We start from the raw sequence: 5,701 nt of genomic DNA, 5'->3' as shown, positions 1-5,701 counted from the left end.
ACGGAATCTACTCCTATCCCTCTACCCTCCCCCAAACTCCCCCCCCCCACTCTCTCATTCTCAAATAAATAAATCTTAAAAAAATAAAACTACAGTAAAACATTGCAAATTCAATCAATACCAATTTTGGAATCTGTAAAAGTGATTTCTTGAGTATTATTGTAATTTTATTATTTTTTCTGTTTTATTTATTGTGATTCAATGTGAGTTTTTTTGTATTTTTAAAACTTTTGTTGAAGTAAAATATATATACATGGATCATATTATAGCTAAATGAATTTCACAATGAACACTCAATTTCAGTGTTTATAATTTCTTTCTTTCTTTTTTTTTTTTTTTTGAGACAGAGAGCATGAGTGGAGGGGCAGGGGCAGAGAGAGTAGGAGAGAGAATCTTAAGTAGACTCCACACAAATTGTGGAGCCCAGTGATCATGACTTGAGCTGAAATCAAGAGTCAGATGCTTAACTGACTGAGCCACCCAGGCGCTCCAGGAAATCCATTTTAATGCCAAGGTCAAACACACAGAATTTAAGTTTGTAAACACACACTAAAGCAAAGATTTGAATAAGGACAGAGATCCTGAATATAAGGACTATGGGACAATAGAACTCATTTTTCTAAGATGAGATTTGAGGGTTAAGTAAGAAGTGCAAAACAAACTTCTCTCTGGTGTAATTTGCCCGTGTTACCTATTCTGAGGCCAATCTTAGCAAGCTCATCCTAGGTTTGCAGCAGAGACATTTGACACCAAGCACTTACTTCTGACATCTGGAGATCTTATCAGGAGGGGAGAGAACTGTGAGGAGAGATGTAGGTACTTTCTGCCACATAAGTATTTCACTTGTCAAAAGCCTGTGGCCTTGGGGCGCCTGGGTGGCTCAGTGGGTTAAATCCTCTGCTTTCGGCTCAAGTCATGGTCCCAGGGTCCTGGGATTGAGCCCCGCATCAGGATCCCTGCTCAGCGGGAAGCCTGCTTCCTCCTCTCTCTCTCTGCCTGCCTCTCCACCTACTTGAGATCTTTCTCTGTCAAATAAATAAATAAAATCTTAAAAAAAAAAAAAAAAAGCCTGTGGCCTTTCTGTGCTAACAAGAGAGGGGTCCATATGAGGGTCCATATTGTTCTGGATTCCCATAGAACTTAAAGGAAACTTTCACAATGTCTGGAGCCCTGGACATCCTCCTGCAAAGGGAGGAGTATGTCCTATAATTCCTTCCAGCAGGAACCCACTTAGGTGGCACCAACACCGACTTCTAATTGAAACAGTACATCAGGACACCTGGGTGGCTCAGTCGGTTAAATATTTGTGTTCAGCTCAGGTCATGATCCCAGGGTCCCAAATTGAGTCCCGCATCAGGCTCCCTGCTCAGTAGAGACCCTGCTTCTCCCTCTCCTGCTCCCCTGCTTGTGTGCTGTTTCCCTCTCTCTCTGACGGATAAATAAATAAAATCTTAAAAAAAGAAAGAAAGAAAGAAACAGTACATCTACAAAAGAGAAAGCGATGGCATATCTCAAACCTGGAGAGATCCTATGAGGAGCTTCTGACAGCAACCATGCCATCGTTGCCATCAAAAACCTGGCTCATGTCAGTGTCATATCGTCCAGGAACATGGGCTCTGCTGACTGCTGCCGCTGGAGCCACTCCGGTTGTGGCCGCCTTACTCCTGAAACCTTTGCTGACCAGGTCCAGGCGGCCTGCAGGGGGGCTGTGTCTCCTGGTGGTTATTATGGATCCCAGAGCTGAGGACCATCCTCTCACAGAGGGTAACCCGCCGGCCATCGCTCTGTGACCCAGACTCTCCTCTGTGCTGTGTGGATGGCGCCATCCCACACAACAGCATGGGGGGCTGACGCAGCGGGTCAGAGGCAGTGGATGCTGGCCCTGGGAAGTTCTGCACATGCATAGCCCTGTCTCCCGTGAACCCCCATGGGAAGCCACCCCTGATCTCTCCTCCTAACAGAGAGCCTGAAGAGACTGAAAAGGAAGAGTAGGCCGTTGCTGCAAAGGCCATGACCAAGGAGGAATTTCCTGGTGAATGGGCTGCCCCAGGTCCCAGATTTACTGCTACTCAGCCCAACATCTCAGATTATTCGAAGGTGTACAGGGAGTCCCTGACCCTGTCCCGCACGCAGTTCCCAGCCAGGGCTTAGGACAGCTTTGCACTCCCACTGCTCGGGCCACTCAGTGCAGAAGAACAACCCCTGAGTTATCCTAAGCTGCTCTACCACAGACCCTTTTTTTTTTTTTTAAGATACTTGTTTGTCCATAAAAGACTCAATCTCAAAAAAGAGACTGAGGGTGGTGGGGATATGGACATTGGGAAGGGTATGTGCTATGATGAGTGCTATGAAATGTGTAAACCTGGCGATTCACAGACCTGTACCCCTGGGGATAAAAATACATTATATGTTTATTAAAAAAATAAATTAATAAAAAAAGATACTTGTTTATTTATTTTGACGAGAGAGAGCAGGTAGAGTGAGCACTCAAGTGGGGGAGGGGCAAAGAGAGAGGAGAATCTCAAGCAGACCCCATGCTAAGGGCAGAGCCCAATGTAGGGCTCCATCTTACAACCCTGAGATCATGATCAGAGCCAAAGTCAAGAGTCTGATGCTTAACCAACTGAGCCATCCAGGCACCCCTCTTTCATAGACTCTTAAACAGGAAGTGAAACTCTCCTGAAAAGGAAATAAGGTTAATGGAAAATAAACAGTCTATTTAAAAAAAAAAAGAAAAAAAAAAAAACCTGTGGATAATAGATGTCCTGAGCCTCAGAAAGGCATGCAGCCCGGTGAAGCATGGATACAGTTAGGTTAACTGTAGTTCAGGTTCCAGTTCTGCCACTTAACTTGCTATAGAACTCTCAGCAAATTACCTAAGCTTCTGGAAAATCACCCTGTCTGTAAAACGTAAGCTCCACAAGGGATGTCTGTGTTGTTCACTGTTGTATATCCAGTGCCTAACAAGCCTGGCACTGTGGCACCTGGTGCCAAATCAAATACGGTATTAAGGGACTATGTTGAGAAAAAAAAAGAACAGCCCCTGACATTCAGAAGCTGGCCTGTACTCACAGGTACCCCACATTATTCTCCTGTTAGACAAAAACAACTTCACAAAATAGCCACCTCTGCCAAGGTTATTCCAACACCATATTAAAACGAGATAAAGCAAGGCCACTGCATAATTTTGTATAACCATAGATAAATACAAGGTTACTGTGCCACCCACAAAATACCAAATACTCCCTCTCTTGGCCAAAACGAGTAATTGCTACTTCTTTACTAACAGCAGTCTGATCTTTTGCCTCTCTTCCTGTACATAAGATTTCTTGAGCTAGCCGCCCATAGAATTACCCCTACTTTCTGACAGCATCCAATCTAAAACAGACCCCTGCTTTCTTAAAGCCTCTCTCAAGTTACCCAAGAAGCCCAAATTCTGATGTTTTCTTTTTTTACAGATTTTATTTATTTTTTTATTTTAAGGTTTTTATTTATTTATTTGAGAGAGAGAATGAGCAAGCAAGAGAGAGCTCAAGTGTAAAGGGGGTGGCAGGGGAGGCGCAGACGGAAAAACAGATCTCCCTGCTGAGCAGGGAGCCTGATGGGGATGGTGGTCTCCAACGGAAGACCCTGGGATCATGACCTTAGATGAAGGCAGATGCTTAACTGACTGAACCGCCCAGGTGCCCCTACTTATTTATTAGAGAGAGAGAGAGAGAGAGAGAGCGAGAGAGCGCGCACCCGCACAGAAGCATGAGTGGGAAGAGGGGCAGAAGGAGAGGGAGAGAATCTCAAGCAGATTTCCTGTTGAGCATGAAGCCTAATACTGGGCTTGATCTCATGACCCTGAGATCATGATCTGAGCCAAAATCAAGAGTTAAATGCTTAACCAACTGAGCCACCCAGGCGCCTCTGTGATAAGTTTTTCCTAACACCCTCCTAATGAGACACTCCATGATTCCTCACAATATGTTTGCATTCACTTCAGTGAATAATAAACACAATCTGTTTAGCTACAGTTGTGTTCCTAGTAGTATTTGGCTTAAGGGAAATGACAATATGAATGGAAAAAAATGGGAAGATAAGCTGTTTCTTCAGAGTTGTATCAAATGGATAATTAACTCACCAAAATATATTGAGAATCTGTTTTGCACCAGGCACTGTGCTAGCTGCAGGGAATATGGAGAAGAACGAGACTCAGACTGCTCTCCAGCAGTTGAACCTGTGGAGGAACATGCATAGTAGAAAATTTATGATCCAGGGGTGCCTGGGTGGCTCGGTGGGTTAAGCCGCTGCCTTCGGCTCGGGTCATGATCTCAGGGTCCTGGGATCGAGTCCCGAATCGGGCTCTCTGCTCAGCAGGGAGCCTGCTTCTCTCTCTCTCTCTCTCTCTCTCTCTCTCTGCCTGCCTCTCTGTCTACTTGTGATCTCTCTCTGTCAAATAAACAAATAAAATCTTAAAAAAAAAAGAAAATTTATGATCCAATTTAATGTTGTTGGCACCATTATAGAGGCATACACCTTCTATAAAGATGTTGTAGGACAACACAAAAAGGAAGAACATCTTTTTAGACTTACCACCTCCAGAAGTGTAAGATAATAAATTTGTGTTATTTTAAGCCATAAAATTTGTAATTTGCTGCAGAAGCAATACGAAACGAATATATGATACTAGAGCTTAATCTTTAAGGCAGGCTGTCCCAGGCATAGACTAGCTCCTGTAGGACCTGCCCGCTGGCTTATATGGCTGCCTACTTGGGAATGTGACGGGGTATGTCAAGATTAGATCCTGAAGGGTCTTCCTTCCATGCAGAGAAATTGGAAAGAATCCAAAGGTTGTCCGAGAACACTGAAGGATGAATAGCAGTAGAGTGTGACAAAATCGGATTTGTCTTTAGAGGGGTAGATTGGAGTCTGGAAGTAAGGAGAAGGAATGGGAGATTACTTTAGTACTCGAGGCAAGAAATGAGAAGCCTACTTTGATCACCTTCCATAAGATAACCTTGCTTATTCCTTGAAATTTAAGTGAGAAGACAGAAAGCAATGATTGTGTTCTTCAGATATTTGAAGTTCTGTCATGAGAATGAGTGGTTAGACATGGTCTGTGCTGTACTAAGATCAAGGTATAAAGTCATAAGGAAATATTAAATGTACTAAGTAGCATACTTAAATGGACTAGAAACAACAGACTTCACAAATAATTGGGTCTTACCTTTCTTTCATCTCTTCAACAAATATGCACTTGAGTAGTTAGAATGTAGCAGACATTAGGCATATGATGGGAACAAAAGAGATAAAGACACTGCCCTTGATGGAGCTTAATTTCTTTGTGTACTGTGTGTGGTGCTGTTTTCAGATAACTTTTATATAATCATTTAACCAAGAAGCAAGCAAGCTCCCAATCAGGATATCTGAGAAGTGATTTATACACAGGGGAGAGGTTAGCTTGGAATGAACTCTGACCAGGGAAAACTGGAAAGGAAGATAACCCAAGAGCAGTTGGGAAGCCTGTGCAAGTCTCAGGCACCAAGGCCTGAAGCAGGAACACCTTCTCTCCCCACAGCTTCCCATTTGCCCCGCCTCTAAGCCCCACCTCCACCCCAACGGCTCGCCAATGCCTTCCCTTCCTCCCCGCCCTAGCCGCCCCTTTAACTCCCAGCTCTCGGCCCGCGGGATTTCGAGCTCTTCTCTCGCGAGATCT

The 5,701-nt window shown here is 44.1% G+C and overlaps 1 pseudogene; it reads left to right on the top strand.

The window, feature by feature from the left end:
* Positions 1-1,158: 1,158 nt before the first annotated feature.
* LOC111149714 lies at positions 1,159-2,151 on the top strand (annotated as a pseudogene).
* The last annotated feature ends 3,550 nt before the right edge of the window (positions 2,152-5,701 follow it).

This window comes from Enhydra lutris, unplaced genomic scaffold, assembly GCF_002288905.1.
Source record: "Enhydra lutris kenyoni isolate GAN:26980312 unplaced genomic scaffold, ASM228890v2 scaffoldscaffold2, whole genome shotgun sequence".
Lineage (NCBI taxonomy): Eukaryota > Metazoa > Chordata > Mammalia > Carnivora > Mustelidae > Enhydra > Enhydra lutris.
This window is presented reverse-complemented; position numbering and strand designations above follow the sequence as displayed.